The sequence below is a fragment of the Narcine bancroftii genome, chromosome 5, assembly GCF_036971445.1.
Source record: "Narcine bancroftii isolate sNarBan1 chromosome 5, sNarBan1.hap1, whole genome shotgun sequence".
In the NCBI taxonomy this organism is placed as follows: Eukaryota; Metazoa; Chordata; class Chondrichthyes; order Torpediniformes; family Narcinidae; genus Narcine; species Narcine bancroftii.
This window is the reverse complement of record NC_091473.1, coordinates 212,082,067-212,107,167: the sequence shown is the minus strand read 5'-3', so window position 1 is coordinate 212,107,167 and position 25,101 is coordinate 212,082,067. Positions and strand designations below refer to the sequence as shown.

The 25,101-nt window shown below is 43.0% G+C and overlaps 1 protein-coding gene across 4 annotated transcripts in view; it reads right to left on the bottom strand.

Annotated features, from left to right (window-relative positions):
• The window catches only part of LOC138764778 (zinc finger protein 235-like), a 48,380-nt gene that overhangs the window by 14,834 nt on the left and 8,445 nt on the right, over positions 1-25,101 (bottom strand). For 3 of the 4 annotated variants that reach the window (XM_069941047.1, XM_069941050.1, XM_069941052.1), the window contains exon 1: positions 24,627-24,785. The exons of the other annotated variant lie outside the window; for it this stretch is intronic. The gene's annotated coding sequence lies outside the window, so the exon portion shown is untranslated. Of the gene's footprint in view, positions 1-24,626; positions 24,786-25,101 lie in introns of those variants that run through there. 4 annotated transcript variants of the gene reach the window in all.

The following is a 25,101-nucleotide window of genomic DNA, read 5'->3' as shown; positions in this document are numbered from 1 at the left end:
AAACAGTTTGGTTGCACCTCCTCTTTTATATTTCTCTTTTGTATATGTATCTTTCTTGTATATAGTTGTTTTGCAATACTGATAGTAGAAATTCTGCAGGTCCGCAGGAAAAGGAATCTCAGGGTTGTATATGATGTTATGTACATAATCTGACAATAAATGTGAACTTTGAATTTTGTATCTCCTCTGCACCATCCAAAGGTTACACATCTTTCCTGTCATGAGGCGACCAGAACTGAGCACAATATTCCAGTGTTAATACAATATTCCAATTTGTTAATGAAACACTGAAGTCTGCAGACCCTGTGATTGTCATAAAAATACTGAAATGCTCCAGGAATTCACTATGACAGTTGGTGTATGGATTTGAAAACAGCATGTGCTTCTGCAGGTGGGGTTGGGTTGCTGACAGTCAGTTCCAAGTGGACTTTCCTGTCCTAGGAGGAGCAGAGGAGATGACCCACAGGACGGACACCACAGCGGTGGGCCAGCGAGGGAGTCCGTAACTGAAGGAACCATAGGTGGTGTGGGCAGCTGGTGACTCGAGGGGTGGAACCCACAGAGGCTGTGGGCTGCTGGAGACCGTGGTCGAGGGACTCACACCAGGCTACGGACTGCGGGAGACTGGCTGAATGGGTACCAGTTATCAGAATGGGGATGCAAGAGAGTGCCAGGAGTTCCTAATTGTATTGGAGGTTTGGATTTAGAACACAGGTCGCCGATGGTTTGGACTAGACTGTGTGGCTTCAGGAGAGGTGTGCCAAACCCATGGTACTCGGTGACTCCGGGGAAAACTCTCTTTTGCATCTCTGACTGTAAGAGGCACTTTGGGCAATTTTTGCCAATGGTGAATCTGTCTACCTCACAGCAGATAAAAGCAATTACATGTAATATTACATTGTTTTTATTACGACAATAAATTGAATCTTGAGGAACCAGAGGGCATAGTTTTTACCGGAGGGTGGTCTTTATTTGGGATCAGTTATGAGAGAAAGCTGTAGAAGTGGATCCCCACCTCGTCTCCAGGCCTGAATTGTGATTTAATACCACACACCAATACGTCTACGGCCTCTTGCTCAGCCAAATCAAGGACACTCGCAAACTGGAGAAACAGCACCTTCTATTCCGTCTCAGCCCTCTCCAACCAGCTGGCATTAACATGGATCTCCAATTTCCGTTGACCCTCTCCTCTGGCCTCTCTCTTTCCCTACCCCTGTCTCCTCTCCTCCAGTTCCCCACCGTCTTTCCTTCCTCCTGCTATCAGACAGCTTCCCTACTTAGCGTCCGCCATCTCCCTCTATCACTTCCCTGCTTCTTACACTTCTCCTCATCCCACCTGCATCCACCCATCACCTCTTACTTGTCAGCCTGTGCTCCTCCTCCTCCTCCTTCCCCTCCCCCACAACTTTTTTTGAATTTAGGCGTCTGCCTGATTTTTGGCACATCTAACAAAGGGGTCGGTCTGCGATCGTCGACTGTACTTTACTTCCTGTGGATGCTGCGAGACTTGCTGAGATTTTCCAGTACTTTTATGGCCCTGTACTTGACCACAGCATCTGCAGATTGTCCTGTTTTACCCAAGCGACTCGATCTTTGTGCATCCCACTCAGCAAGGTTGGGCTTTGCAGTGCGAGAGGTCAGTGTCCAGGTCTGTGTGTGGTGCTCCATTCTTCCCCACCCCTTCCCCCACCATCCAGTGCCCAGAACTCCCCCAGCACCTGGATACGACTGATCTCCCGTCACTAGCACCGTCTTTGCAAAGGAAATGTCATCCCCGTCCCTTCCCTCACCCCCACTGTTCAGCCAGCATTCGTCGAGTCCCCGATGGGCTGAAGGGCCAGAGTCTCATTACTTTGCTTTTTGTTAAATGTTTTTCTGTGATTAATAAATTAGTCATGACCATTTGGTGGAATTTTCTGTCTCGTTTAATTTCCTTCCAGATCTAAACTAACATCAGAATGGGAACGGTCCAGACAATCTGGGGAGGATCCAGGCAGAATGTTTGGGAGAAAGCACAGAACTCCATATTCTGGGATGGACCAGTGACTCGACAACTTGTGACCCTGTGAAATGTGTCAGCCGAAGTGAGTTTACCACTTCTGGGACACCCTGTTGGAAGAAAAGTAAAAGATTTGTCCGTTTCCCCTCCCCAGCCCTTCCCCTGCTTGTTCTCTTTCCTCTTCCCCTATCCCTTAGTCTCAGAAAAGGGTCCCGACCCGAAACAATGCCTGTCTATTTACCTAAGGGATAAATCCAGGATCTAATTGTTCAAATTTACTGTTTCACGAATCCCAAAAGGAAGTGACAGGTTGTTCAGTGAGCAGACAAATAGGCATCTCGTTCATAGCCCAACAAGACACACTGCATGAGTGCAAAATGCAGAGATACAGAAGGATCAGTTGATTTGGGACAAAGGCAATGTAATTTGGGGGTTTGTTCGTGAGTCTGATGACGGTGGGAAATAAACGGTCCTTGAACCTGGTGATGTGTGATGTCAAACTTCATCTGAAGAGAGTGTGGCTGGGGTGGGAAATATTTAATTCTAAATATTTCTACAGTCGCAAGCACCACAGAACATTGTTCTTTCATTCACTTCAGACACTGTTCCCCAGCCCATAGAAACATAGGCAGCCTCACCTTCAAAAAGGCCCCAGCAGCCCCTGACACCCTCCAACCACCCCTTCCACACACATCTCTCTGCATTTGCCTCCATGTTTCATCCCCCATGTATCTGCCTGTTCCACCAGCCTGTCTGGATGGTCTACACCTGGGCAGATCTGGGATAAGTGTCCCTGGGGCATTGTTTGCCAGTGCTGTTGGGTAGGGTGTGGCAAGTACGGCAGGTGAATGGCATTATCTGGAGGAAGGCAGAAGTAAGTAAAATAGAGTCAGAAGCAAAAGGTAGAAAAGGAGAAAGTCAAAGGAGAGGACAGAAAAAATTCAATGCAATAGACAAAAAAGGCCACATTGCAACTTGAATGAAAAGTCACCGAGAGTGAGGGCACTTTATCTGAATGCCCAAAGCATTGGAAACAAGATGAATAAAGTGTTGGTGCAAATCCATCTAAAGGAGTGGCCATTGTACAAACGCGATTTCAGGTTGGAGATTATTGAGAATTAAATATCTAGGGGTATAAGGTAATTTGGAAGGATAGGCAGGATACGGGAGGTGAGGTAGCACTCTTGATTCAGGATGAGGTCAGGGTGACAGTGGGAGAGATTCTGAGGAGCAGAATGTTGAATCATCTGGGTAGAGCTAAGGAATAATAAGGGGACAAAAATCACTGGTGGGAGTAGTCCATAGGTCACCAAATAACAGCATTACAATGGCACAGGTTGAGGCATTTTAAAGGATATTCTGGAGATAACATGACCCAGAAGTGCTTCAGAAGTCAAGAACAAGGCCAAAATCTTCAAGTCACAGCATTTTTATTCAATGTCCATCAAGGTAAAGGTCTGACACGGCCTGTCCGTACCAGCCAGCCCAGCAAGTACAAAGGGGAAGTGACCTAGGAGATCTAATGCAGTTTAGATGGAAAATCTGATGAACAGGGGCAGCAGATCAACTGGAGATTGTACAAACACACAGAGAGCTGGAGCTGCAGGGAAAAACCCCATCGGAACAACAATCTGGACCCCAATCACCGACACCACCCACAAACTGGAGGGACAACACCTTATATCCCATCTCTGCAATCTCCAACCAGATGGCATGAACATTGACTTCCAATCTCTGTTAACCCCTTTTCTGAGTCTCTCTTTCCCTCATCTGTCTCTTTTTCTCAAGCCCCCCCACTCCCTTCCCTGCTTTCCTGCAAGAGAGAAACCCTCTCCTGTGTCATTTCTCAGCTTTTTTCTCTTTCACCCTCCCACCATATCCATTTACGACTTCTTAACAGTTCACCTGTGCTGCCCCCTCTGCCTTTTCCTACTTTTTGCCCCATTTTCAGCAATCCTGGGGAAGAGCTTAAGCCTGAAATACTGACTGCCTTTTACTTCCTATGGATGCTGTGTGACCTTCTGAGTTTCTCCAGCACTTGTGTCCTGCATTAGATTCCGGCATCTGCACACCCTTATTATCTGAAAATCCAGAGGCTGCAGTGTCGAGGTTTAACGTTGTTCAATTACACACACCAAAGGGAACTTGCACAGCTAAGTCTTGTCAAGCAGTTCACGACGCTGACGTCTCCTGGCTGGTTTATGATCTGGTCACCAAAGCCCAGTTACGCAGGCACCAGGTCAGAGGTCACCACCAGTCACCTCAGCAGTGACGCACAAAATACTGGAGCAACTTAGCAGGTCAGGCAGCATTCAAGGAAGGCAATAGATGGCAGAAACCCCACACTCAGAATAGCAGTGAAAGAGGGCAGAACCCCAAACAATAGTGGGGAGAGCGAGATGGGGGAGGAGCTCAAGGCTACAGGGAAAATCCCCATCAACACAACAATCTATAAACCTGTGGCCTCTGAAACATCGACCCTTCGGCCCACCTTTCCTGTAGTGAACAGGATGCCCAAGTTAAACTAAAACTGCTGCCTGCACATGATCCACCTCCTTCCATATTCATGGGTTTATTAAGAACCAACCACACCTGGATGTCCGTTCCAGGAGCTCTGAGTAAAATATTTTCCCTGTACATCTCCCTTAACCTTCCCCTCTCACCACTCATCTTAAACACACACACTTTCGCACGTGATGCTTTTACTGGGGAGAAAAGATGCTGACTGTCCATTATCAACAATATTGTCTCCGGGAGGAGTCACGTGATGGAGTAGTGGCCGGTCGGGGAACTTCAGCCCTCTCCAGAAAAGTAAAAAAAAGACAGTGAAAAAACGAAGGCACAAACACAAAAATCAAAATAAAGTGAAAATAAAGGTGTGGAGAAAATGGCAGCGAAAAAAGAAAAGCCAAAAGCAACGGGAAGAAGAAAGGACGTCGGAAGAAGAAGGTGAAGGCCTTACCTGTCCGAGGAGACCCGCCGCGGAGAGAGAAGCCCACCCCCTAAGGTCAGTTGAAGCCCCAAACTCAGGACTACAAAAATGGCTCACGGAGCCAAACAAAAGTGCACAACCGCGCATGCGCGACTCCTCGCGCAAGACAAAAATAACACTGACGGGAGGGGGGACCAGCTGAGGAGTCGATCTCCACAGCTGAGATTGACAGCCACAACAAAGCAGCAAGAGGAAAACACAGAAAATAACGAGAGCAAGAAAGAAGAGAGTAAAAAGAAATCAAAGAAACAACAGATGACCAACTCAGAGGAAGAAGACCAGCAGCAAGACACTTCTAATAAAAATAAGATGACCAAAAATACCCAACAAAATAAAACAAACAAACCAACAAGAAAACCAGAAGAGACAGAGGTAAAGGACACAGATCCTGGAATGGACTCAGAAGAAGAGGAAGAACACAGAGAAATGGAAGATGAAGGGAAGGGCAAGACGATGGATAAATATTTTTTTAAAGAATATATGGAATCAGTAAAAGAATGGCAGTCACAAGAATTCAGTGAAATAAAAAGAAGAGTAAAAAGTACAGAAGAGAAAATGAATAGATTAGAGATGATCATGTCAGATATAGGAAAAAGAGTGGACAAGGTGGAAGAACGAGAAACAGCCGTAGAAATGGAAGTAGAGGACTTAAAAAAGAAATTAGAAGAATCTGATAAAAAAAGTTAAAGAGACACAAGAGCTGTTAGCTCAGAAGATAGATATAATGGAAAATTATAATAGAAGAAACAATATAAAGATAGTGGGCCTTAAGGAAGATGAAGAAGGCAAGAATATGAGAGAATTTATAAAAGAATAGATCCCCAGGGTCCTAGGAAGACCAGAATTACAGGAAGAAATGGAAATAGAAAGGGCACACAGAACATTAGCCCCTAAACCACAATCACAACAAAAACCAAGATCCATTCTAGTAAAATTCTTAAGATATACAACGAGAAAATATATTGGAGAAAGCAATGAGGAAAATAAGAGAAGACAAAAAACCACTGGAATACAAAGGTCAAAAATTTTTTTTCTATCCAGATACAAATTTTGAACTGAAGAAGAGGAAGAAGTTTAATGCAGCAAAAACGATCCTATGGAAAAAAGGATATAAATTTATGCTAAAGTATCCAGCGGTACTTAAAATAGTTATTCCAGGGCAGCAAAACAGACTATTCTTAAAATTTGCAGAACAACTACAAAACAGACAGAAAGAGGAAGATATGTAACGAGAACAAAAATGACCACAAACTATATGTATGTGTGTATGTAGGTATATGTGTGTATGTGTATATATATAAAATATATATATATATATATGTAAAAATAGAATATAGGTAAGAACTAAGAAGGGAAAGAAAGGGAAGAAAGGAAGTATAGGGGGAATTAAGAGAGTGACCTTTGTTGTATAGGAAAATTAAAATCTTTTCTGGGGGGGTGCTGGGTGGGGAAGAGTTACGGTCACGGCGAAATCAGTTGACGCTTGCGAGTGAATTCGCAAATCCAAATGGAGAGGGGAGATGTGGTTGCCTGACAAGGGACAAAGGGCAACTCAGGAAGGGGAGGGGATAGTGCGGTTAAAGGAAATTTAGATAGGAGAATAAGGGAAATGTTTTATGTTTTAGAAATGTTGTCTTATAAAGTGTTCAAAAAAAGAAAGCAGAAATGGATAAGAAGGAAAGGTGATGATGAGGAAACGGAAAGGAAAGATAAACAAAGTATGAAATGGCTATGTTGAACTATATGACTTTAAATATTAATGGAATACATAACCAAATCAAAAGGAAGAAACTGCTAAATTTACTGAAAAAAGAAAAAATTGATATAGCATTCGTACAAGAAACACACTTAACTGAAGTGGAGCACAAGAAATTAAAGAGAGATTGGATAGGACATGTAACAGCAGCGTCATATAATTCAAAAGCTAGAGGAGTAGCTATATTAATCAGTAAAAATGTACCAATCAAAATAGAAGAGGAAATAATAGATCCAGCAGGGAGATATATAATGATAAAATGTCAGATATATTCGGAGTTTTGGAATTTACTCAATGTATATTTACCTAACGAAGAAGATCAAAAATTTATGCAAGATAATTTTTTGAAGATAGAAGACACGCAAGGGAACATACTAATAGGAGGGGATTTCAACCTTAATTTGGATTCAAACATGCATAAAACTGGGAAAAAAATTAACAGAAAGAACAAAGTAACCAAATTTATAATTAAATCGATGCAAGAAATGCAACTTTTGGATATATGGAGGAAACAACCCCCAAAGGAAAAGGAATATTCATATTATTCGGGTAGACTTAAAACATACTCAAGAATAGACCTATTCCTGTTATCAGCTCGTATGCAAGACAGAGTAAGAAAAACAGAATATAAAGCTAGAATATTATCGGACCACTCACCCCTGATATTGACAATAGAGTTAGAGGACATCCCTCCAAGAATGTATAGATGGAGATTAAACTCCATGCTACTTAAAAGGCAAGATTTTAGAGAATGAATTGAACGACAAATTAAAATGTACTTTGAAATAAATACGGAATCAGTGAAAGATAAGTTTATACTATGGGACGCAATGAAAGTGTTCATCAGAGGGCAAATAATAAGTTATGTAACCAAGATGAAGAAGGACTACAATCAGGAAACAGAGCAGTTGGAAAGGGAAATAGCAAATATAGAAAAAGAATTAGCAATGAAGGAAGACACAACTAAAAGAAGAGAATTGGCAGATAAAAAAATAAAATATGAAACACTACAAACATATAAGGTGGAGAAGACATAATGAAGACAAAACAGAAATATTATGAACTAGGAGAAAAAACACACAAAATTCTAGCGTGGCAGCTTAAGACAGAACAAACTTAGAGAATGGTATTGGCATTAAGGAAAAAAGACAAGCAAATCACATATAATCCAATGGAGATTAATGAAAACTTCAGAGAATTCTATTAACAATTATATCAAACTGAAAATGAAGGGAAAGAAGACAAAATAGATGAATTTTTAACTAAAATTGAACTACTGAAATTACAAACAGAGGAACAAAATAAATTAACAGAACCATTTGAAATAGTAGAAATACAAGAGATAATAAAAAAAACTACCGAATAATAAAACACCAGGAGAGGATGGATTCCCAATAGAATTCTATAAAACATTTAAAGATTTATTAATTCCTCCCCTCCTGGAAGTAATCAACCAGACTGATAAAACACAAAGCTTACCAGATTCATGCAAAACAGCAATAATTACAGTAATACCAAAGACAGGGAAAGATCCATACAGACCAATATCTTTACTTAACACAGATTATAAGATAATAGCTAAACTATTAGCAAACAGATTAGCCGACTATGTACCAAAAATAGTAAATCTAGACCAAACTGGATGTATTAAAAAAAGACGAACAACAGACAATATTTGTAAATTTATTAACTTAATTCATGCAGTAGAAGGAAATAAAGCTCCAACAGTAGCGGTTGCTTTAGACGCAGAGAAGGCCTTTGACAGAGTAGAATGGAATTATTTATTCAAAGTACTACAAAAATTCAACTTACCAGAGAAATATATTAATTGGATTAAAGCATTATATAAGGGGCCATTGGCGAAAGTGACAGTAAATGGATATATATCAAAACCATTTAACTTAAGCAGATCAACAAGGCAGGGATGCCCACTATCGCCCTTATTGTTCGCGTTAGCCATAGAACCACTAGCAGAACTGATAAGAACAGAAAATAAAATAAAAGGGATAATAATAAAAGACAAGGAATATAAAATCAGTTTATTTGCAGATGACGTTATAGTATACTTAGCAGAACCAGAAATATGAATAAAAGAATTATATATGAAATTGAAGGAATATGGAGAAGTGTCGGGGTACAAGATTAACGCAAATAAAAGTGAAGCAATACCAATGAATAATGCAGATTTTTCAAAATTTAAGAAAGAATCACCATTCAGATGGCAAACGCAAGCAATGTGATACCTAGGTATACAAATAAATAAAAACCTCGGCCATCTATATAAACTCAATTATTGTCCACTAATGAAAAAATTACAAGACGACTTAGAGCATTGGAAAGACTTACCACCAACACTAATAGGAAGGATAAACTGTATTAAAATGAACATTTTCCCAAGGATACAATACCTATTTCAGGCATTGCCAATACACTTGACAGAGAAATTCTTCAAGGAGTTAAAGAAAATAATAAGGAAATTTTTATGGAAAGGGGGGAAACCGAGGATAGCACTAGATAAATTAACAGAATGGTATAAACAAGGAGGCTTACAACTGCCAAACTTTAAAAAATATTATAGAGCCGCACAATTAAGATACCTATCAGATTTTTATCAAACAAGGGAAAAGCCAGATTGGACTAGATTTGAACTAGATAAAATAGGGGAGAAGATACCTGAATATATATTATATAAATGGGATGAAAAATTGGTACAACGTAGGAATTCTCCTGTATTACATCATCTGCTCAATATTTGGAAGAAGATTCATGTAGAAAGGAATAAAACAAATGACCAACTACCAAAACTAATACTGACGCAAAATCAGCTAATCCCTTTCACAATAGATAACCTTTCCTTCAGAGAATGGGAGAGAAAAGGGATCAAAAGAATAGAAAATTGTTTTTCGGGAAATAAATTATTATCCTTTGAACAAATGAAGGATAAACATAATATAACTCAAGATACAGTGTTGGCATACTACCAACTGAAATCCTACTTGAAGGACAAATTGGGAAGCAGCCTGAGGTTACCAGAGGGAAGTAATTTTGAATATGTGATTACAGACACAATGATAATCAAAAAATTTGTAACAAACATGTATATTAAACTACAAGAAAAGGAGAATGAGGAAACCAATGGTAAAACTAAACAAAAATGGGAACAAGATCTAAACATAAAGAAGGAAACATGGGAGAAGTTATGCTCAGGAGCTATGAGAAATACAATAAATACGAGGTTACGTATGATACAATATAACTGGATACACAGGCTATACATTACACCTCAAAAGTTAAATAAATGGGACCCAACAGTATCTGACAGATGTTTTCGCTGTAAAAAGGAAATGGGAACAACAATTCATGCAATTTGGACACGTGAGAAAGTGAAAAAATTTTGGGAAGATCTAAACCAGATATTAAATAAAATCACAAAAAGCAATATACCAAAAAAACCCAGAGATCTTCCTCCTAAGTAACATAAAAAACAAAGAATTTGGACTCGATTTGGATGGTGCACAAAAAAGATTTGTTATGATACCCCTAGCTGTAGCAAAAAAATGTATTATGTCAGCCTGGAAATTAGAAGATAACTTGAGAATACAACAATGGTATATAGAAATGAATAAATGTATTCCATTAGAAAAAATAACATATAATTTAAGAAATAACATTACAATATTTGAACAAATATGGGAGCCATACATGAAACATAATAGAGAAAACCTACCGTGGACATCTACCACCTAAAATGACAGAAGGAGAAAAGAATGAAAAGAACTGACTCAGTGGAATTTCTTGTTTATTTTTATTGAGTGACAACATTGTTTGACAGGTTTAATGTATCTTATTTTCTGAACTTTAAATAAATGGGAGGGGAGGTAGGGAGGGAGGAGAGAAGGGGGGGCAGAAAACGACACTGTATATATTTAAGAAGGAAAATGTATGTATCTTGATCTATATGGTTTATAGTGTGAAAAATAAAAAAAATTTAAAAAAAAACACTATTGTCTCCCCAGTGTGAATTCTCTGCAAGTTGAAGAACTGAGAGAATCCCTTCCCACACACACAGCATTTAAAGGCTCCCTCTCCAGAGTGAATGATCTGGTGTCGCAGGAGGCTGGAGGACTGGGCGAACCCCTTCCCACACACGTGGCAGGTGAACGGACTCTCCGCAGGGGGAACAGACCCGTGCTCCTCCAGGTCCTTGGAGGTTTGGAAGCTCTTCCTACAGCCAGAGCAGGGGAATGGGCTCCCCCTAGTGGGGACTGACAGAAATAAAACTTCTCACACATGTGTCTCTTTAAAACTGGTGACACGACAAGACGGAGAGGAGAAGGGTGACGGTTCAATCCCCGGGAAGACACCGGTAAGTGACGACTTACGATTGTGGTGTGGGGATTGGGTAACAGGTGTAACGGGATACACCTGTTTGGATAAAAAAAACCTAACGTAATAGATCAGGTATAGAGCTTTTGTCGTGGCGTGAGGACCCTGTCGTGGGACTCTAGGATAGACCCCAGGGAAACCTCGGCGGTAACCGAAGGAGGGACAGCACCTCCGACGAAGTGCCGAGAAGAGAGGGGTCGACCCCAGGGAAACCTCAGCGGTAACCGAAGGAGGGACAGTACCTCCGACGAGGCGTCTGAGAAGAAGGGAGTAGGGTCCAGAACGAGAGGGTCCTCAGCAACGATAAACGGATCTAGGTGGGAAAATGGGAGGATCAAAATCTAAGGGCTCGTCTGAAAATTCAGGACAATTCCTGGGAGTTCCCCTTGACAGCCCTTTGGGGAGAATGTTTGAAAATTGGGATAGTAAAAGATATCAAGACAAAAACAAGAAAAAGATGGTTCAATATTGTCTCCTTTGGTCGAAACAACCTATTAAAGGTTCCTCGGTCTGGTGGCCGAAATTTGGATCTGATGAGGATTGGGTTAGACAAGCATTAAACATATATGTAAATTCGAGACCAAAGGTGAATCAAGAAGAGTCAGCGTATGCATTTTGTTGGGTTCCCTGGCCAGGATCCTTAACAAAATGTTTTAAATTGAGGGTAGCGGGAGAAAAGAAGTGGGAACCTCTGGACAACCTTCCCCCTCCTTATATTCCCCCGGTGCCTACTGCGCCCGAGGAAAGCTCATTACCGGAGGGGAAAGGTGATGAATCTGATTGCCCCGAAAGGGGCCGGGAAAAAAAGAATGAATTAAGGGAGTCGGACCCTAAACTTCCACCGGTAAACCGACCCTGGACAAAATCCCAGACTGGTCCAGGACCATCAAAGTTTTCAGTAAGCCTAAATCCCCTGAGGGAAGTTCCTATGGGAGGACCGGGAGGGGGAACAGGATATGTGAATGTTCCCCTAACTAGTACAGAGGTGCGGGGATTTAAGAAAGAAATGAAAAAGTTATTGGAAGATCCTATAGGACTGGCCGAACAGCTCGACCAATTCCTGGGACCAAACACATATACGTGGGAAGAGATGCAGGCAATAATGGGAACATTATTCTCACCCCAGGAGAGGCAGATGATTCGACGGGCTGCCCTCCTCATGTGGGAATATGAACAACCTGGGGACCCCAGACCCCATGAACAAAAATATCCCTTAAATGAACCCAGGTGGGACAAACGAACACCCGAGGGATTGGCAAGTATGAGACAATATAGAGAGTGGACAATTAAAGGGATACGGGAGGCTGTGCCAAAGGGTCACAATTTCACCAAGGCATTTGGGAACCACCAGGAGAAAGACGAGTCCCCTACTGATTTCTTGGAGAGGGTGAGAAAGAATGTCCAACAGTATGCGGGCGTGGACCCTAGTACACCAATGGGTGAACAGCTTATTCAAATTGAATTTGTTTCCAAATCATGGCAGGACATTAGAAAGAAACTAGAAAAGGAGGAGGACTGGAGCGAAAAACCCCTAAGCGACCTGTTAAAAAAGGCGCAAAAAGTATATGTGCAGAGAGAAGAAGAAGATCAAAAGAGGGCGACAAAGGTTATGGTACAGACTATCCGACAGATGAATGCCGAATCCAGAGGGGAAAGAAAACAAAACCTTCCTCTAAACAATCCAAGATATCCAAGAGAGGGAAGACCCCGGAGGTTCGTTAAGTGCTATTACTGCAATGAGGAAGGACACTTTAAGAGGGAATGCCCCCGATACAAGAGGGAATTGCGTGCCCTCGAACTTATGGAAGAAGATTAGGGGGGTCAGGGGTTCCAAATGTTGGGGACCAAGTATAAGAGGGAACCCCTGGTAAAACTAAAAATTGGTCCCAAGGGAGAAGAGGTGGTGTTTATGGTGGACACAGGAGCGGAACGAAGTAGTGTAATAACTGTGCCAATCGGGATTGAACCTGTAAAAAGTAATTTAAAAATTTCTGGGATAGAAGGGGCTCCCAGAATGGTATCAATAATTCCCCAAGTAACAGTGAAACTGGAAGAAAGAGAAGGGGTACAAGACCTCTTGTTGTTACCGTCGGCTGGATTTAACCTCCTAGGAAGGGACTTACAGGCTCTCCTAGGTTTGGGTGCTCTCCCTGTGGACGGAGAAGTGCGAGTCCACCTCTGTGCTCTAAAGAAAGAGGATGAACGGCAGATTGACGAGAGAGTCTGGTATAAGGAGGGAAATCGAGGAGGTCTGGACATCCCACCTTTACATGTCACATTAATACCAGGTCATCAGCCGGTAAGGAAACGTCAGTATCCTATTTCTTTGGAAGGGAGAAAAGGGCTACAGCCGGTAATTGAGACTCTAATACGAGACGGACTATTAGAAGAATGCATGTCACCTTATAACACCCCTATACTCCCAGTGAAAAAGTCAGATGGATCCTATCGCCTAGTTCAGGATCTAAGAAGTTTGAATGCTATTGTTCAGACCCGCCACCCAGTGGTGCCTAATCCCTATACTATTATGAGTCGGATTACCCCAGACCATGAGTGGTTTAGTGTTATCGACTTGAAGGATGCCTTCTGGACGTGTCCATTAGAAGAGGAAAGTAGAGATATGTTCGCATTTGAATGGGAAAATCCATGGACAGGTAGACGGAGACAGCTTCGGTGGACTGTATTGCCCCAAGGGTTCACTGAATCTCCGAACCTGTTTGGACAAATGCTAGAACAAATCCTGGCGGACTATCCACAATCTGATGATTCCCAACTAATGCAGTATGTGGACGATTTACTATTATCAGGACCCAAGGAACAAGAAATGAGGGGAGATACAATTAGACTCTTGAATTATCTGGGGAAAAAGGGTCTACGGGTGTCCAGGAACAAGTTACAGTTCGTTGAGAGAACTGTAGTATATCTGGGACACCAGATAAGTAAAGGACAGAAATGGATTACCCCTGAACGGATTGCGGGAATCACTAGAATGCCGATACCCCGTAATAAGAAGGAAATAAGACAATTCCTGGGACTCTTAGGTTACTGTAGGTTATGGATAGAGGACTACTCAGCGTTGGTGAAGTTTATGTATGAAAAGCTGACAAATGAAAATGAATATCCATTGAAATGGACCCAGGAGGAGGAGGGATGGTTTGAGGACTTGAAGCATCGCCTGACACGAGCCCCGGTACTCACTCTGCCCTCTTTAAAACAGCCCTTCCAGCTATTTGTCACTCATAACCAAGGAACAGCTGTGGGAGTTTTAACACAGGAAAAAGGCGGTCAGCGACACCCAGTGGCTTTCCTTTCCAAAATGATGGACCCAGTGTCATGATGGGCTGACAAACTGCCCATCGATGGCTGACTGATTCTCGCATATTAAAGTATGAAACCATTTTAATAGTCGGAGAAGATCTACAGTTTGCAAAGATTAATAGCTGCAACCCAGCTCAGTTTTTATACGGCAGTGAAACAGAGAGAGAGGTGGAGCACGACTGTGTCGAGTTGACGGATCTTCAGACCACGACCCGAGAAGACCTTTGCGATACTCCTCTGGGAGAAGGATATGAATTCTACATTGACGGCTCCGCCAGATGTGTTGACGGAATGAGAAGAAGTGGGTATGCTATAAAAGAAGGAAATACTTGGAAAGTAGTAGAATCCACGAGACTACCCGGAAGCTGGTCAGCGCAGTCCTGTGAACTATATGCCTTGCAGAGAGCCCTCAGAATACTGGCAAAGAAAATTGGAACGATTTACACAGATTCCAAATACGCATACGGGGTAGTGCATACCTTTGGTAAGATCTGGAAGGAGCGTGGTCTAATTACATCAAGAGGAAAGGAATTGGCACACGAACAGATGATTACTCTGACTTTAGAAGCCTTGACATTACCCCAGGAAATAGCAGTGGTCTACATACCAGGCCATCAGAGGGGAGATACCCCGACAGCAATTGGAAACAGACTGGCTGATGAAGAAGCCAAAAGGGCAACCATGCAACAAGAAGTCCGTTTGCTGACCTTAATCCCAATAAGACAAGGCATAAAGAAGGCTCCCATTTTCACTGCTAAGGAAGAAAAGGACATGGCTCAGCTGGGTGCAAGCCAGCTGCCTGATGGAACATGGAAGACACCAGATGGAAGAATGGTTCTAAATAAAGAAATAACTCGCAATATTTTAAAACACCTGCATCATCAGAGCCACTGGGGCACCCAAGCCTTATGTGACACAGTGCTTCGAGAATATGTGTGTAAGGGAATCTACACCTTGGCCCAACAGGAGGTGCAGAACTGTCACCTATGCACAAAAATAAATAAGAAGATAATGAGGACAGGGACCATGGGAGGTCAACCATTAGCCATACGCCCTTTTCAAAGTATCCAGATCGACTTCACAGAGTTACCTCAAGTCCAAAGATGGAAGTATCTGTTCGTGGTAATAGATCACTTTACCCGATGGGTGGAAGCCTTCCCAACAGTAAATGCTACAGCCTCTACAGTAGCTCGCCTCCTCCTAGAGCAGATAATCCCCAGATATGGTATAATGGATTCTATAGACTCAGACAGGGGTCCACATTTTTGTTCAAAAATCCAGCAATTGATTTGTAATGCATTACAGGTCTCTTGGAAATCGCATACCCCTTGGCATCCACAAAGCTCAGGGAGGGTTGAACGTATGAATGGAACCCTAAAAATGCAATTGACAAAATTAATGGTGGAAACTAAAATGCCTTGGATAAAGTGTCTGCCCCTGGCTTTATTGAGAATTCGTACTGCCCCACGAAAAGATGTAGGGTTGTCCCCTTATGAAATGATGTTTGGGCTTCCCTTCTGGAGTACAGTTGAGGGGTGTCCCACCTTGGGGGAAGGGGATACATTTGTTAGGAACTATTTACAGGCACTGTCACGCTCTCTTACAGATTTACGAAAGAGAGGACTATTGGCACAAACACCGCCTCTAGACTTTTCTTTACACAAAGTGGAACCAGGAGACTGGATTCTCATCAAGACCTGGAAAACTGAAAAACTCCAGCCTCAGTGGGAAGGTCCATACCAAGTTCTCTTAACTACAGAGGCTGCAGCACGAACAAGAGAGAAGGGGTGGACACACGCATCCAGATTTAAGGGACCTGTAGAGGCGCCTCAGGACCCTGATACGAACTCAGATTGGACTTGTGTTCCTGGAGAAAAACCTCTTACCTTGCGATTTCGCAGAAAGACTTGATTCACAATGTTATTGTTATGTTCTTTGATTTTTCTTAGTTTGCCTATGTCTTTATCAGGTGTGAAATGTAAGAAATGCAGAGACACAGTGATCCTGTTTCAGGACCGCACTTGGGGAAGAAAGGAGGGTAATTTTATTTCCCATACCTCAGTTCCTGAGAAATGCTGGGCAGAAAATACCACCCAACATCCATATACCCCTTGTGTGGAAAAAGAAGGAAATAATATGGGTCATTATATACAGATTCCTAATACCACTCCTTTCCCTCTTAACGGTTGGAAGGGTGACTCAGACCCACCATGCCCTGATGGACTCTGGTTTTGCATACACCAGCGTACTGTTCCAATAAGAAATTCCACTCCACACTCAAAAGGCCTGCCCCTTTAAGACAGCCGGACTTAGTTCAAGTCCATCCAAATATCCCCATATATATATATATATATATAATACACACATTTTAAAGAGAGAAAGGGGTGGATTGTTAGAGATAGAGAATTTAGGTTAAAATGGCTTAAGTTAAAATGTGATGATTAATCATAAAAAGGGACGCCAGAACGGACAGGGAGCTTACTAGCAGCCAAGGACAAAAAGTTCAGCTGGATATGTTTTTTTAAACATATCTTTTCATGGTCATAGTGAGAGACATGCAGGAGACAAAAGATTGATAAGAAGGGTGAGAAACAGAATTTAGTGTATGTAGAGTTCGCAGCGTACGTAACGAACGTGATAATTAAAAATGCAGTTGTACTTAGAATGCTTTTGCAATACTAACCAATTAAAACAGTATTAATAAGAAGGGGAAGGGCAAACAACAAGGGTATAAAAATCAATGCACTGTATGTATCGGGGCTTAACTGGTGAGAAGCCAGTTGAGTCCAACTCTGCAGACTTGTAAATAAAGCTTGTCGTGTCATCAGTTTTAAAGAGACTCATGTGTGAGAAGTTTTATTTCTGACAGGGACACACTAGTGTTGCAACAGTGGGTCAGAGCTGGCGAATCCCTCCCCACACTCAGAACACGGGAACGGTCTCTCCCCAGTGTATGCGCAGGGATGTGTTACCAGCAAGTCCACAGAAAGCCCTGCCCGCCTCACTCCACGCTTCACTTTGGGGTGTTTTATCTACTGTATCACTGGTCACCTGACCCTCCATGATGGCCAAAGTCTAATTCATGCACTCAATTAAATTAAGGAATTCTCCGTGCGGTGATCCCCGCGCTCCTAATCCACCAATAAAGCTGGCTGATACTAGTCCTGAGGAATCCAGTCAGAGTTCAGACCACAATGTGGCTTGTCTGAAGCTTCCTGTCTGGAAACACACCACTTTCTTAACCCTGTGAAGAGAAGATGGTGGAGTGAGAGGGAGATAGACATTCTCTGCAGCCAATGTTCCAGGACAACACACCCTGGACAACACGACAAACCATGGAAGTGTCCTGAACTGTGAAGGGGATCACCCGACAGGTAGATGAAATTTAGCACAGAGAAACAGGCGGGATAGATTTTGATGGAAAGGAGGAGAGGAAACAAACTAAATTACTGTTTAATTGGGTCAGTTTTAGAAATGTTTAGCAAAAACGATACGATCTAAGAAAGGGCACACAAATTATTTCAGGTTTTTAAGCAAAATGCACAAGGAAGCTGATGACCTCATTATTATGCAGAATCCTTAACAGTCCAGAAACCACTCTGTCCAATGAGCCTCAAGATCACGCATGTAAACTGTATCCCCACAACAACCTTCCAATGTGACATCAAAAGAAGAGGCAGAGATTGTTTGGACTTGCTGGAAATGTATGACCATGCTCACACTGGGGAGAGACCGTTCGTTCCCCTGCTCCGAGTGTGGGTAGGGATTCATCAGTTCTGAGGCACTGCTGCAACACCAATGTTTCCCCACTACAGGCAGCTCATTCATCTGCTCTGACTGTGGGAAGAGCTTTCAAACCTCCAAGGACCTGGTGGAGCACGGTCTGTTCACCTGCCACGTGTGTGGGAAGGGGTTCACCCAGTCCTCCAGCAGCACCACAACAATCACTCCGGAGAGAGACATTTTAAATGTTATCCGTGTGGGAAGGGGTTCTCTCGATCCTTGCACTACAACACGAGAGATCGACACTGGGGAGAAACCGTTCACCTGCTCCCAATGCGGGAAGGGGTTCACTCAAGCCTCCGTCCTGCAGGCACAGCAGTGGGTTCACACTGGGGAGAAACCATTCACCTGCTCCCCATGTGAGATCGGATTCACTCTGTCCTCCGCCCTGTTGATGCACCAGAGAGTTCACACGTGGGAGTAACCTCTCACTGCACGGGAAGGGTTTCTCTCAACCCTCTGGTCTGCGTGTACACCAACAGATTCACACTAAGGAGAGACGTTCTCTTGCAGCAAGTGAGGGAAGGGATTCGCCAGTACTCCTCTGTGCAGGACCACTGGAGAATTCACTGCATAGAGACCATTCACGTAAATACGAGAAGGAGTTGACTCAGCACTCAGATCTGTGTGGACACCAGTGAGTTTACATGAGGAAAGAGAGAGCGAGCGCAAGAGAGCTCATCATGGACTGTCAGCATTTTTCCTCTCTGGTTAAAGTGTCACATGTGTGTGTTTAAGTGAGGGAGAGGGAGGAAGGTTAAGGGAAAAAGTCAGGGCTAATATTTTACCCAGAGCGGTGAGTGCCTGGTGTAGTTGGTTCTTGACAGACCCATGAACAGAGAGGGAGGTGGATCATGTGGGGGCAGCAGTTTAGTTTAACTTGGGCATCCTGTTCAGTTCAGACACGTGGGCCAAAGGGTTGATGTTTCAGAGGTCACAGTTTTAAGGATTGTTGTGTTGATGGGGATTTTCCTTGTAGCCATTCCTCCTCCCCATCTTGCTCTCCAGACTATTATTTGGCCTTCTGCCCTCTTTCCCTGCTGTTCTGAGTGTGGGGTTCCTGCCGTCTATTGCCTTCCATGGATGCTGCCCGACCTGACTTGCTCCAGGATTTTGTGCATTGAAGCTGAGGTGACTGTGGTGGTGACCTCTGACCTGGTGAATGTGTGGCTGGGCTTTTGTGATGAGATCAGAAACCTCTCTTTTTCTCTCCTCCCCCTTCCCCGTCGCTCCCTTGCTCGCGCTTTCCCTTCCCCCCCCTCCCTCTCTCTCTCTCCCCCTCTGTCTCCCTCCCTCCCTCTGTCCCTCCCCCTCCCTCTGTCCCTCCCCCTCCCTCTGTCCCTCCCCCTCCCTCTGTCCCTCCCCCTCTCTCTGTCCCTCCCCCTCTCTCTGTCCCTCCCCCTCTCTCTGTCCCTCCCCCTCTCTCTGTCCCTCCCCCTCTCTCTGTCCCTCCCCCTCTCTCTGTCCCTCCCCCTCTCTCTGTCCCTCCCCCTCTCTCTGTCCCTCCCCCTCTCTCTGTCCCTCCCCCTCTCTCTGTCCCTCCCCCTCTCTCTGTCCCTCCCCCTCTCTCTGTCCCTCCCCCTCTCTCTGTCCCTCCCCCTCTCTCTCTCTCCCTCCCCCTCTCTCTCTCTCCCTCCCCCCTCTCTCCCCTCCCTCTCTCCCACTCTCTTCTCCCTCTCCCTCTCTCCCCTCCCCCTCCCCTCTCTCTCCCCCTCTTTCCCTCCCCCTCTCTTTCCCTCCTCTCTCTTCCCCTCCCCCTCTCTCTTTACCCCCTCTCTCTTTACCCCCTCTCTCTTTCCCTCCCTTTCTCTCTATTCCACCTTTTCTCTTTTTCCCTCCCTCCCTCTTTTTCCCTCCCTCCCTCTCTTTTTCCCTCCCTCCCTCTCTTTTTCCCTCCCTCCCTCTCTTTTTCCCTCCCTCCCTCTCTTTTTCCCTCCCTCCCTCTCTTTTTCCCTCCCTCCCTCTCTTTTTCCCTCCCTCCCTCTCTTTTTCCCTCCCTCCCTCTCTTTTTCCCTCCCTCCCTCTCTTTTTCCCTCCCTCCCTCTCTCTTTCCCTCCCTCCCTCTCTTTCCCTCCCTCCCTCTCTTTCCCTCCCTCTCTCTCTTTCCCTCCCTCTCTCTCTTTCCCTCCCTCTCTCTCTTTCCCTCCCTCTCTCTCTTTCCCTCCCTCTCTCTCTTTCCCTCCCTCTCTCTCTTTCCCTCCCTCTCTCTCTTTCCCTCCCTCTCTCTCTTTCCCTCCCTCTCTCTCTTTCCCTCCCTCTCTCTCTTTCCCTCCCTCTCTCTCTTTCCCTCCCTCTCTCTCTTTCCCTCCCTCTCTCTCTTTCCCTCCCTCTCTCTCTTTCCCTCCCTCTCTCTCTTTCCCTCCCTCTCTCTCTTTCCCTCCCTCTCTCTTTCCCTCCCTCTCTCTTTCCCTCCCTCTCTCTCTTTCCCTCCCTCTCTCTCTTTCCCTCCCTCTCTCTCTTTCCCTCCCTCTCTCTTTCCCTCCCTCTCTCTTTCCCTCCCTCTCTCTTTCCCTCCCTCTCTCTTTCCCTCCCTCTCTCTTTCCCTCCCTCTCTCTTTCCCTCCCTCTCTCTTTCCCTCCCTCTCTCTTTCCCTCCCTCTCTCTTTCCCTCCCTCTCTCTTTCCCTCCCTCTCTCTTTCCCTCCCTCTCTTTCCCTCTCTCTCTCTTTCCCTCCCTCTCTCTTTCCCTCCCTCTCTCTCTTTCCCCCTCTCATGAAGGAACAGGAGAATGTGACAGTGAACCCAAAGGATACAGAATCAGGGAAAGCAGCAGAAGAGATACAGCAGGGAAACCATGAGGGGGCATCGTAGAGATCGGGCAATACAGTCATCATTACTCTGTTCAAAATTGCTCCCCTCAAGCAACATTGGTCAGCCAGAGATGGGGTTGGGATCCCATGGAGAATTTTCCTGCTATCATGGACCAATCCTTTCTTTCTTGTGCTTTTCTTTCCATTTTTTTCCCCATTTGGAACAACTATCTTTATCAACAAATTTGCTCGGCGGGGAGATTTCAATTTCTGTCTCGATCCAATACTGGATAAATCAGCCAGAACAGTGACAAGGGCAAAAGCTGCAAAAATGACACTATCATTTATGAAGGATTTAAAGTTGATTGATATATGGAGGCAGTTTAACCCTGAAGAAAGAGACTACTCATTCTACTCATGGGTACATGATTCACATACAAGGATTGATTTGTTTTTAATGTCTGCTCACTTAAAAAGTAGAGTGGTAAAAACTGAATATTTGGCAAAACTTCTATTAGATCATTCACCATAAACTTTATCTATTGCAATAATGGAAAAAACAAGAAAGTGTGTATAGATGGCGTCTCAATTCCACATTGTTGAAAAGGAAGGACTTACAGTGAGTTTATTAAGAGACAGATAGAACTATTCTGTGAAACTAATTTTTCTTCTACTGATAATAGCTTTTTAATATGGGATACACTTAAAACTTATCTAAAAGAACAAATTATTTCTTATACAAAATACCTTGAGAGAATATGCTATAGAACTAGATGGATTAGAGAAAGATATAACGAAATTGGAAAAATATCAGAGAATAAGGTCACAAGTAAAATATACACTGTTAGAGAATTTTTTAAAAATGAAATATAATTACAAAAGTACAGAATTGAAAAAATATATTAAAAACGAAACAAAAAATATTATGAATTGGGGGGTTGAGCACAAAAAGTTTTATCTTGGCAGTTAAAAGCAGAGGAGTCATCTAGAACAATAAATACAATAAAAAGAGGCCAATATTATAACATATAATCAGAAAGAAATAATTTTGGCAATATTATACAAAACTATATAAATCAGAACTATTAGGAGATGAAAATAAATAGACAGATGAATTTTTAACAAATGTTGAACTTCCAAAATTTGAAGATAGAGAACAAATTGATTTATGTGCCTTTTCCACAAGAACTTGAGAAAGCCGTGAGTATTTGTTCATCTTACCGGGGGTAAGATGAGTTTTCTCCCAAGTTCTACAAACAATTTAAAGATTTATTGATATCTCTTATGATGCATATAATGGACTGGGCAGTGGAGACCCAGACCCTCCCGGAATCTTTCTCAACTGCTATAATTACAGTGCTACTGAAGAAAGGTAGAGACCCATTTAAAACTTCATTTTCTAGACCTATATCACTGCTCAAAACTGATTATAACATATTGGCAAAGCATTAGCTTATAGACTGGCCCGATATCTACCGAAATCAATACATACAGATCAGGTGAGATTTGTTGAAGGAAAAGACTCTTCAAATAGTCTTAAGTAGACTATTTAACATCATACATATGGCAAAATCAAAGTTGAGTCCAAGCATAACTATCTCTTTAGATTCAGAAAAAGCATTTGATCAATTCGAATGGTCTTTCTTATTTAAAACATTGGAAAAATTTGGTATAGGCAGAAAATTTATAAACTGGATAAGAACACTCTATCATAAACCACAAGTCAAAATTATAACTAACAATTAGATGTCAGCAGTTTTTCCCTTGAGATCAGTAGACAACGATGTCCTCTGTCCCTGGCATTTTTTAATCTTAGCTATTGAACCACTGGCAGAGATTATAAGAAGAGATTTGGATATTAAGGCTTCAATCTTGGACAGGAAGAACATAAAATTAGTTTATTTGCTGATGACATGCAATTATACATGTCTGACCCAGCTGAATCCTCAATTAAATTACAAACGATATTAGAAAAATATGGAAGAATATCAGGTTATAAAATAAATATGAATGAGTGAGATAATGCCATTGAAAAATTTTGATTATGAAAGATATCAAAAAGGTAGTAGATTTAAATGGAAGATAGATGGAATCAAATATTTAGGAATAATGACATAATAATTTACAGAACTTACACTCCTTTTAGAAAAAAAGAGAAATATTTACAAAAATAGAAAGACCTGCCGATTATTCTAATGGGAAAAGTAAATTGTATCAAAATGAATGTGATGCCAAGATTACAGTCTCTTTTTCAATCAGTGCCTATTGTACTACCTAAACATTTCTTTAAATTATTGAATAATTACATAAGCCAATTCCTATCGAATAATAAAACACCAAGAATTTCATTGGAAAAATTGGGAGGACTTCCTGACTTTAAGAAATATTATTTATCAGCACAAGCAAGATTTTTATCTTTTTTTGTGTGGAAGACAGCCCCCTTCTTGGATCTGAATGGGATTGAATTCAATAGAACAAGAAACAGTGAAGGACTTTATTTATGTGGAATGTTAAGTTAATTACAAAAAAGACAGATGGAGTGTGGATTTATACTGTGAAAGATGGGGGAAGAGGGGTGGGTGGGGAGCAGTTGTTTTGTTGGTTTTTTGTAAAAAATAGTTTCCACCCCAACTTAGTCAGCGCTACACTTCATCTCTGTGTTCTCTATCCACATCACACACTTTTTCTTCTCTGTATCCAGATCTGTACTTTCTCCTCTTTAATCTAAGAACTACACTGCACCAAACGTTATGAACTCAGTGGCCAGTTATAACCACTCTGAATATTCCCCAAGTAGAATGTGTCCCGACTTGCTGCCCAATTCCCCACCACACAATAGATTGAGGCCCCTGACTCACTGTCCAATTCCCCACCCCAATCCACCCAATAGACTGAGTCCCCTAACTCATTGTCCAATTCCCCAACTCCCCCCATAGACTGTCTCCTGAATCACTGTCCAATTCCACACCCCCACAGACTGAGTCCCCAACTCAGTCCAATTCCCCACCCCCAATAGACTGTCCCCTGACTTGCTGTCCAGTACCCCCCCATAGACTGTCCCCTGACTCGTTATCCAATTCCCCAACCCCCAATAAACTGTTCCCTGACTCCCTGTCGAATTCTCCCAACCCCCAATAGACTGCCCCCTGACTCCCTGTCCAATTCCCCCAACCCCCCAATAGAATTCCCCCTGACTCACTGTCCAATTTCCCACCCCCAATAGACTGTCCCCTGACTCGCTGTCCAATTCCCCACCCCCAATAGACTGTCCCCTGTGTCCCTGTTCAATTCCTCACCCCACAATAGACTGTCCCCTGATTCCCTGTCCAATTCCCCACTCCAATAGACTGTCCCCGACTTAATGTCCAATTCCACACACCACCCCAACCAAATACAGTAAAGTTGCCTCTTTTTACTGCAAGTCCCTGTTCTGAGCAACTGTCCGGGTCTCGGTCTTTTTAACTGCAAATTGTAACGTGAATAAATGAAAATCTGCTCCAATGTTGAAGCAAGTGGCTCCTACAAAACAATTAACAACAAATACTGTCATAATTACACAGATGATCAGCTGCAACAAACAGAAACTGTTATGTAAATTCATGTACCTACATATACACAGAATTTAGCAAAATAAACGAACTTACAAGCAAAGTCTTCCTTACGCAAACAGCATTGCAATGTTCCAACATGGCTGCCCTAACACGTGAGCGCGACTGACCAATCCGATTAATTCTCACCCTGACCTGTACGTACAACAGACGACCACAAGGTGGCGCGGCGAATCCCACGAGCCCATGAAGTGACTTTATTCCTTTATTCCTGATCTCTTGAAGCAGAATCAAAATTCATTGCAATAAAAAAGTAAAAATAATAGTGCAGGAAAAGTAAGGCAGTGTCTATAGTAAGAGCCAAGCTATCTAAGGCCATCAGGGGAGCAAAGAGTACACAGGCCCAGCACATTCACAGTCACTTCCTGGACAGCAAGGACACGCGATGCACGTGGAATGGGATCCAAGACATCACCAACCACAAGATTACACCCTCTGCCTGTGCTGGTGATGCCTCCCTCCCAGATGCACTGGGGCAAAAAAAAAATGATGTGGCGGTGAAGACCACCTC